Raw genomic sequence first — 11,145 nt, forward strand, 5'->3', positions numbered from 1 at the left:
CTAACCTAACCTAACCTAACCTAACCTAACCTAACCTAACCTAACCTAACCTAACCTAACCTAACCTAACCTAACCTAACCTAACCTAACCTAACCTAACCTAACCTAACCTAACCTAACCTAACCTAACCTAACCTAACCTAACCTAACCTAACCTAACCTAACCTAACCTAACCTAACCTAACCTAACCTAACCTAACCTAACCTAACCTAACCTCCTTAATTATTGCATTTCAAAATTTTGGCCAAATTTCAAAAAATCATAACTCAGTGGGAAGATCTGCGACCCCACTTTTAAATTATTGTTTATTAAAGTATATAATTACTTCTATTTTTGTACAAAATTTCAAATTTTTCTATTGAGTAGTTTCTGAGTTATGAATTTTTGAAATTTAAGGGTTGACACGAGGGGGTAGTTCCTCATTAGTTAGAAATTTTAAAATAAATTGTCAAAAAAGACTGTATTTCATATATTTGGTAGGAATTTTTTCAAAATTTTGTAAAGCAATTTAATATTTTTAAATTGGCTTTAAGTGTAAAAAACTCTGTTTATGTCAATTATCAAATCAGAGGGGGGGTAAAATTAAAATTGGATTTTAAATTAGAACGGTACTTAAAATTATCCTTAAAATAAGCCCAAACACGGGTATTCTATCTGTACGGGGGCAGAAATAAACAAATTGTCTTGACAAGGTCGGCCATATTGGCCGCCATCTTGAAAAATTGTAAACTTAAATTACTCGGCAACTAGAAGTCCTACGAAGCTGAGATTTTTTATAGCAATATTCCCCCTACTACTACTATTTGATCCAGCTGTAAATTTTATAAAAATTTTGACAGTTGCGCCACATAGAGCTAACATTATAAAAGCATAGAGCTAGTCGAGCCGAGCTCGGGGAGCCATCGCACAGCTTTGTACGGCATCTGGAACGCGAGTTATAAGTAAATTGACATACGGCAGCCATATTGGCCGCCATTTTGGATTTATTAAAATCGATTTAGCACGGCTTCCAGGTGTCGTAGAGAGACACGGTTTTCACCGTTAGACTCGGCGAAGGCTGCTCTATTCTGTGAGTGTAATCTCTATAGTTTAGTACATTATTTGTAAATTATAGTTTTGTGTTGCAACACAACTGACGATTTAGAGTTAAGGCTATATATTGACTGGGTCTTTTACAACCCATTGTAGTTTGTAAATGGTTTTAAAATATAAGTTGACTGAGTCTTGATTTTTGGACCACGGAGTTCAATATACTATATTGATAGACTCTTAAAGATATTTATATATACAACTTTTACAAACCTTTTCTTATATCTAAACATTAAGTAACTGACGTGTTCCCTCGGTATACACTTTCATATACACTTCCCACACACCAAAAAAAGACTCTGTACCCAAGATGGCTGGATCACCAAAAGATGTCATAGGTAAAGTCTCACAGGTAAGGAAAAGTATAGAGTCAAGAATTGAATCCCCACAAATTCTCAATAAGGAGCCATTTCCATCGTCTCCTAAGCCTAGCGTTAAAGTGACAAAGAACACGTTGGAGCCAAAAGCTGGTACGAGTACAACAGGAACTTCAACTGCCACTGGCAATCAGCCAAGAGTCCACGCAAACCGTACGGCTGAGGCGAAGGCGTGTCTAATGAAAACAAAACTCCAAATAGGAAACAGTAGGAACATAAAAACAGAAATTAAGACGGAAGTTATAGAAGCAGCGGAAAGGCTCTACAGGTTAGTCAAGGATGCGGAAGAGGGAAAGCCTTACAATGGTAAGGAAATAACAAAAAGGAAGGATCAAGATGAAAAGGCAATAGTAGCAGAGCCAGTATCAGAACAGAGGATAGAGAAAACAAAGGAAGAGGACACCCTACTGAGGAAAATTGATGAACACAGTAGGTTACTGGAAGAAAACATGAAAGAGATGGGGAAATTGAGAGAGGCAATTGAAAATGGGCCGGCACGCACGTACGCAAATGTGGCAGCCGGTCCAGGAATAAAACTTAAACAACATCTCAAGGCCCTACATTCAATTGTCGTTACTTCAAAAGATGAGACAGACACTGGGGACGAGGTCATGGAAAAGATAAGAAAATCCATAAATGCAAAAGAGGGTGGGATCGCAATAGATAAAATCAGGAAAGCCAGAGACAGGAAAGTTATCATAGGCTGCGAAACACTGGAAGAGAGGGGGAAGGTGAAAGACAGATTATTAAAAGGAGCCGAGCATTTAAAGGTGGAAGAGGTCCAAAATAAAAATCCCTTGGTGATCCTTAAAGATGTACTCAATTACAACAAGGACGAAGACATCTTAAAAGCAATTAGAAACCAAAATAGCACAATATTTAAGGATCTGGCAAATGACGAAGACCAAGTGGAAATTAGATACAAAAAACTAACTAGGAACCCACATACGAGCCATGTTGTACTGAGGGTCTCCCCAAAGTTGTGGCAGCGCATGACCTCCCAGGGTCGGTTGAGCATTGACATGCAGAGAGTTAGAGTCGAAGACCAGTCCCCTTTGCTGCAGTGCTCAATGTGCCTTGGATACGGCCACGGACGTCGTTTCTGCAAAGAAACCGTAGAAAAGTGCAGCCACTGTGGGGGACCACACATGAAGGCGGCGTGCGCGGACTGGCTCGCAAATGTGAACCCATCGTGCTGTAATTGCACCAAAGCTGGTATCGATGCAATGGAACACAGTGCATTCAGCCAAACGTGCCCGGTCAGGAGAAGATGGGATGCACTAGCGAGGCAGACTGTCGCATATTGCTAAGGTGGCTTCACTGCATCACACAGCGGACAGGCCCACGGATAACAAGCCATACCTAGTAGCTCAAGCCAATCTCCAACGCATGAAGCTGGCTACTGAAGAGTTCCTTGTTGAAGCAGCAAAAAGAAATATTAATTTTGCACTCCTCCAGGAACCCTATGTGGGTGGTGTCAATAGAATGAGGGATTATCGCGGGGCACGAATATTCCAGAGTCTGGACCAAGGAGGAGGGAGAGTCAAGGCAGCAATAGCCGTCTTTGATCCTACCCTAAATGTTACAATTTGTCCAAAATTTACAACGAATAACATTGTTGTGGTGAAGATCCAAACCAGACTCCGGGAAATAACCGTTGTGTCGTTCTATTTTGAGCCAGACCATCCAATAGAACCGTACCTGGAAAGTATAAGAAGCTTGGGAGAGGAACTAGGCACAAGGGCATTGCTACTAGGTGGCGACAGCAATGCAAAAAGCACCTGGTGGGGCAGTGCCGAATTGGACCATCGCGGCGAAGCTTTTGCAGGAGTGCTGGAAGAGATGGATATGCAAATTTTAAACACCGGAAATATCCCCACCTTCCACACAGTTAGAGGCCACAAAGAATATAAAAGCTTTGTAGATGTGACAGCATGCTGCACAGCTATGCTAGACTTGGTGGATAATTGGCGAGTAGAACAGAACTTGACCTCCTCGGACCACAATGGAATTATTTTCCAAATTAAACTTCAAAAAGACACAGGCAGTATTATAAGAACAACTAGGAAATATAATACAAAAAAGGCAAACTGGGAACAATTTGATGTCAAATTGTCCCAGCTTCAAAATAGTCAAAAAATTACTATAGAAGAAATCAATAGAATTAACGATAAGACTGAATTAGAAAATATAGTAATTCAATATTCAGAAAATATAACACTAGCCTGCGACGAAAATATACCGCTAAAGAAAAACATAGAGAAACTTACGATTCCATGGTGGTCCCAGCAGCTCACTGATGCCAAAAAATCCGTTACAACCAAAAAACGCAGAATTCGCTGTGCAGCACCGGTCCGGAAGGCAAAAGTCATTGCAGATTATTTAAAAGAAAAAGAAGCATACGAGCTTATGGCCAAGAAAGCACAGATCGCTAGCTGGAAGGGGTTCTGTGAAAAACAGAACAAAGAAAGCATGTGGGACGGTATATACAGGATCATAGGCAGAACAGCCACAAGGCGGGAAGATATACCTCTCCTCAAGGACGGCGCTGTACTGACCCCAAAAGAATCGGCGGATCTTTTAGCAACTACCTTCTACCCCGTGGATCTAGAATCGGACGACAACACAGACCACAGACAAATCAGAGAAGTCGCCAAGCAAGTAAACAAATGGCAGCATGATGAGATCCATGACCCAATGTTTACAGAGGAGGAACTGAAGATGTCTGTCGAGAGCTTCAACGACAAGAAGGCTCCTGGGGGGGACGGTTTTACCGCCGACATATGTAAACGTGTAGTCGACTTACACCCAGGGATATTCCTCGCCCTGGCAAACAAGAGTCTACAATTAGGTCATTTTCCAAATATTTGGAAAGAGGCCACGGTCGTAGTACTCAGGAAGCCGGGTAGGGAAAATTACCAAATCCCGAAATCATACAGACCAATTGGCCTACTCCCCGTTTTGGGCAAAGTACTGGAAAAGATGGTGGTTGCTCGTCTAAAGTGGCACCTAATACCTAGGATGAGTACTCGCCAGTACGGCTTTATGCCCCAGAAGAGCACCGAGGACTCCCTCTATGTCTTGATGCAACACATACGCGCAAAACTTAAAGAGAAAAAACTTATAACGCTAGTATCATTAGACATAGAGGGAGCGTTCGATAGCGCCTGGTGGCCGGCTATAAAAGTACGACTGGCCGAGGAAGAATGTCCGATTAATATTAGGAGACTCCTCGACAGTTACCTTGACTATCGCAGGGTCAGACTGAGGTACGCCGGGGAGGAGAGTATCCGAGAGACAAATAGGGGCTGTGTGCAGGGATCGATCGGCGGTCCAATCCTATGGAACCTGCTCTTGGACCCACTCTTGAAGGACCTTGAAAAGAGTGGAAACTATTGCCAGGCCTTTGCGGACGATATCGTGCTGGTTTTTGCTGGTGAGGCCGCGTTGCAAGTCCAGGAGAGGGCCAATGCTGTCCTCGCGTATGTTCAGAGTTGGGGAGTCAAGAATAAACTGAAGTTTGCGCCACAAAAAACCAAAGCGATAGTCATCACAAATAAACTCAAATTCGACTCTCCGGGTCTGAGCATGGGCGGGATCGGCGTTAAACTGACCCGGGAAATTAAAATACTCGGCCTCACCATTGACGACAAACTGACATTTAACACCCATGTCAGTAACACGTGCCGCAAAGCCTTAGGCTTATATAAACAGTTATCCAGAGCCGCAAAGGTACAGTGGGGATTGGATCCCGAAATAATCAGGACAATTTATACCGCCGTAATTGAGCCGGTGATTTTGTATGCAGCGAGTGCATGGGCTCCTGCAACTGGTAAACTGAGCGTGCGGAAGCAGTTTGATGCAGTACAACGCGGGTTTGTGCAGAAGATCATAAAGGCCTACAGGACAGTCTCCTTAAACTCAGCCCTGATACTCGCTGGGCTTCTACCACTGGACATCAGGGTGAGAGAGGCAGCACTCCTATATAAAATCAAAAAAGGGTACTCTCAAGACAAAATAGGAGACCGAGAGATAGAGAAACCCATGCTATTCACGAGCCTAACACATCCCGCAAAACGAAAACGTATCGAGTTCAAATGTGTGGCGGACAGTGCGGAAATGGCCCAGCTCACTATTGAGGGTCGAAAGATATTTACAGACGGGAGTAAGCTGGAAGGCAAGGTTGGAGCAGCCTTAACCATCTGGGATGGTGAGAAGGAGACCAAGTCTAGAAAGCTTAAACTGGAGTCTTACTGCACTGTCTACCAAGCAGAACTTCTGGCGTTGCGTGAGGCCACCAGTCAAGCCTTGAAGGAAGATGACCGAAATTGCAGCGTCTTTTGTGATTCTCGATCCGCCCTAGAAACAGTTCGTAGCGGTGTATCACTACATCCCCTAGCATACGACATATCTTTAAATCTCGAATCACTCAACGCAAAGGGCAAAATAATTAAATTATTTTGGATTAAAGCGCACGCAGGGCTAGAGGGAAATGAGAGGGCCGATGAACTCGCAAAGGATGCTGCACTAACTTTGAAAAGAAAGGCTGATTATGGTTTATGTCCGGTATCATTCGTCAAGCGACAAATCCGAATGGATTCGATTGACGAATGGAATAAGCGGTATAAAACCGAAGAAACAGCTACAGTGACCAAGGCCTTTCTTCCTGATGCAATTGAAGCGTACAAAATCGTTAAAAAGATGTCCTTGGATCCGGTGATAGTTCAGGTTATGACAGGACATGGTGGCTTCTCCGAATACCTAAACCGATTTAGGTGCAAGGAGAGCCCATCCTGTATTTGTGATCCAGCGGAGTCTGAGAGTGTCCTCCACATACTGTTGGAATGTCCTGCAAACAGTAGAGAAAGGCATGACATAGAAAATAAAATCGACACAATAATAAATCTAGAAAACATAAGTAGCATAATTAATGATAGTAATAAAAGAAATAAATTTATAGAATACTGTAAACAGATAGCCAAAAAAGTAATAAATAGAAATAAGTGAATATAAGGTAACTAAGTTATATATCATGAGTATATATAAAATTAGTTGTCCGAAACACAAGACTCAAGTCTGGATATATTTGTAGAATTAAAATATAAAATACAAGCATAGCAACAAGATTTAAGAAACAATAGATATTAAGAAAACTGTATATGAATAAAAGTGTAAAAATAAATATTAAGCAAAATATGTTAAAATACGAAAATAGTAAGTAAGAGTAATAAACTGTAGGAGTAAGCATTAAAATATGTTAAATAGGTTAAGGAAAACAATTGAATATAAGAAATGTCATGATCATAGTTATTCACCCTGAAAAAAAAAATAAAAAAAATAAAATAAAAAAAATAAAAATAAAACAGTAGATAGCTAAGACTAGTTGGGAATCCCACCCAAAAAGTGCGACAGAATGATGGATGCAAGAAAGATAATAAGTATGCGGCATGAGTGCGAGTTTGCAAGCGAGAACTGGTATAAATGCAATCAGCGAAGACAGGCTCCGATAATGTTGGAGGAACGTATAACGTAGGGAATTAAAAAAAAAAAAAAAAAAAAAAAAAAAACCTAACCTAACCTAACCTAACCTAACCTAACCTAACCTAACCTAACCTAACCTAACCTAACCTAACCTAACCTAACCTAACCTAACCTAACCTAACCTAACCTAACCTAACCTAACCTAACCTAACCTAACCTAACCTAACCTAACCTAACCTAACCTAACCTAACCTAACCTAACCTAACCTAACCTAACCTAACCTAACCTAACCTAACCTAACCTAACCTAACCTAACCTAACCTAACCTAACCTAACCTAACCTAACCTAACCTAACCTAACCTAACCTAACCTAACCTAACCTAACCTAACCTAACCTAACCTAATCGATTCGATTGACGAATGGAATAAGCGGTATAAAACCGAAGAAACAGCTACAGTGACCAAGGCCTTTCTTCCTGATGCAATTGAAGCGTACAAAATCGTTAAAAAGATGTCCTTGGATCCGGTGATAGTTCAGGTTATGACAGGACATGGTGGCTTCTCCGAATACCTAAACCGATTTAGGTGCAAGGAGAGCCCATCCTGTATTTGTGATCCAGCGGAGTCTGAGAGTGTCCTCCACATACTGTTGGAATGTCCTGCAAACAGTAGAGAAAGGCATGACATAGAAAATAAAATCGACACAATAATAAATCTAGAAAACATAAGTAACATAATTAATGATAGTAATAAAAGAAATAAATTTATAGAATACTGTAAACAGATAGCCAAAAAAGTAATAAATAGAAATAAGTGAATATAAGGTAACTAAGTTATATATCATGAGTATATATAAAATTAGTTGTCCGAAACACAAGACTCAAGTCTGGATATATTTGTAGAATTAAAATATAAAATACAAGCATAGTAACAAGATTTAAGAAACAATAGATATTAAGAAAACTGTATATGAATAAAAGTGTAAAAATAAATATTAAGCAAAATATGTTAAAATACGAAAATAGTAAGTAAGAGTAATAAACTGTAGGAGTAAGCATTAAAATATGTTAAATAGGTTAAGGAAAACAATTGAATATAAGAAATGTCATGATCATAGTTATTCACCCTGAAAAAAAAAAAAAAAATAAAAATAATAAAAATAAAACAGTAGATAGCTAAGACTAGTTGGGAATCCCACCCAAAAAGTGCGACAGAATGATGGATGCAAGAAAGATAATAAGTATGCGGCATGAGTGCGAGTTTGCAAGCGAGAACTGGTATAAATGCAATCAGCGAAGACAGGCTCCGATAATGTTGGAGGAACGTATAACGTAGGGAATAAAAAGTAAAAAAAAAAAAAAAAAAAAAAAGAAACCTAACCTAACCTAACCTAACCTAACCTAACCTAACCTAACCTAACCTAACCTAACCTAACCTAACCTAACCTAACCTAACCTAACCTAACCTAACCTAACCTAACCTAACCTAACCTAACCTAACCTAACCTAACCTAACCTAACCTAACCTAACCTAACCTAACCTAACCTAACCTAACCTAACCTAACCTAACCTAACCTAACCTAACCTAACCTAACCTAACCTAACCTAACCTAACCTAACCTAACCTAACCTAACCTAACCTAACCTAACCTAACCTAACCTAACCTAACCTAACCTAACCTAACCTAACCTAACCTAACCTTCATTTTATAGATGTTTGATAGTACATCAATCAGTCAATTCCAAAAAATGAACATCAAAAAATTATGTAATCAAATGTCAATAAGACCAAATTTAACACATATTATTCTTTTAAGAAATCAAGTTTAGAGCCAGTATTCCGATAATATAATCCAATTGAAGTGGGGTATACTTGAACAAGGCTCCTTTTTCTCCATTCTACAATCCTCTGAAAAGAGTTAGAACGAGTCATACTCGACCAGACTGTTATAATACCACCCCTCATCTCTCCACCACAAAATAACAGCGATTCTCGAAGAGGTTTTACCCCAGGATGGTACCAACTCTGCCTGAGTTGGAGAATCACTTCCTTTGCCAGCTCTTTTGGAAGTAAGAACGAGTCTTTCCGCATACGCTATAATACAGCTAATATGCACGAATTATATTTCTGCGATCTATAATTCTACGAAGGTTGGTTTAATTGATGTTATTTGTTACAACAAATAACATCAATTAAACCAACCTTACCTTACCTACAGGTACAGACAGTTACAGACTCATACAATATCCTGTAATTCTATTCAACTTTAAACGCCGTCCAGCACACAACACCTCGGGATGTCGCAGTCGGCTCGTTTATTAGCCCTGACGGAGATGCAAATGTCTGTATTTGTTGGATTGTAAATAACATACCTCAGGTACACTATTAAGCATTATATTTTTATGCTGGTAATGTGGGAACGGATCATCTCATGGGCGACGTCTTTGGATACGTTGATGGCGTGCTGAGGTTATTTTAAATTAAACACTGCTTATCGAGCCGAATGAGGTGTTGCCGTATCAAGATTCATTAGCGAAGATGTAAAGGTTAACAGCACGGGGCTGTCTCAATGTGAGTCTCGGCATCATTGGATGTTCAATAAAATCATAGTAATAATCAAAGATAGTTGACGTAAACGGCAAACGGTTTTCGGGTAGATCTGTAGGATTAGGTGTACCACAGGGTCTATTCTCGGTCCTTTCTTGTCTCTTATATATATTGACGACTTCTTTTTGTGGTAGATGATAGCCATAACATTGTATTGTTTCCTGATGATACTTCACTTATTTGTAAAGTGAAACGACGTGCAGATGTTGATGACTAGTTGAACTATGCACGTTCAAATATGGTTTGAGACGAATAATCTTCACTTAACCAGTAAACAAACAATGTGCTTACAGTTCGTTACACCAAACCTACCACCAATATAAGGGGTTCTGAGATTGTCAGAAAGTGAGTTGAGTTATTGAGCAGAAATAATTAAAACTTTCAGATCCTTAGAAATGAAAAGAACTGCTGATATATGGGGTATATCTGTAAAAATAATAAGTTCTGTTATTGACGTCATTGCACCATATCTAGCACTAGTTTTTAATAGCTGTATTGAACATGGAATGTTTCCTGACCTTCTAAAGTATAGTAAAATTACACCAATATTTAAGTCGGGACTCACTTCTGACCCGAATAACTATCGCCTTGTTTCAGTGTTGCCGACCCTTAATAAATTTAAAAAAAAATATTTTAAGCCAAATGTTTACTCACTTTAACACTTATAAGTTACTTCATATAAAACAATTTGGCTTTACTAGGGGACGCTCGATTACGGTTGCAGGTGTTGAACTCATCAGGAATATTTTTGGGGCGTGGGAGGAATCACAGAATGCACTTGGTATCTTCTGTGATTTATCTAAGGCTTTTGATTGTGTTCAACATTCAACGCTGGTCAGGAAGCTATGCCACTATGTTATAAGAGGATCTGCACTCGATCTTCTGATCTCATATTTAAATAATAGGATTCAGAGGGTCGAGGTGAATGGCAGGAGATCTCCTGGGACTCCTCTCGGTATGGGGGTACCACAAGGGTCTATTCTTGGACCCTTCCTTTTCCTAATTTATATAAATGATCTACCTAACCTTATAGAAAAAAAAACACAAGGTGGTATTGTTTGCGGATAACACTTCACTTATATTCAAAGTGAAACGAAGCCGAGTTTTATATGACGAAGTAAACAATGCTCTATCTGACATCGTGTACTGGTTTAGCGTCAATAACTTATTGTTAAATAATCATAAAACCAAATATATTAAATTCACCGCGCCAAATGTCAAATATGTAGATGCGAATATTTTATTAAATGGAGAGGTGGTAAAACCAGTGGAATCTGCTATATTTCTTGGCATTACTCTTGATTCCAAAGTGCAGTAGGGCCCCCATATTGAAGGATTGGCGAATAGGCTTAGTTCTGCAGCATATGCGGTTAAGAAAATTAGACGGTTAACTGACATAGATACGGCGAGATTAGTATACTTTAGTTATTTTCATAGTATTATGTCCTATGGTATATTGTTATGGGGCAGTGCAGCCGATATTAATACTATATTTGTGCTGCAGAAGAGGGCTATTCGCGGGATTTATAACCTAGGTCCTAAAGAATCATTAAGAGAAAAATTTAAAGAAATAAACATTTTGACTGT

The sequence above is a fragment of the Leptidea sinapis genome, chromosome 42, assembly GCF_905404315.1.
Source record: "Leptidea sinapis chromosome 42, ilLepSina1.1, whole genome shotgun sequence".
NCBI classification, from domain to species: domain Eukaryota; kingdom Metazoa; phylum Arthropoda; class Insecta; order Lepidoptera; family Pieridae; genus Leptidea; species Leptidea sinapis.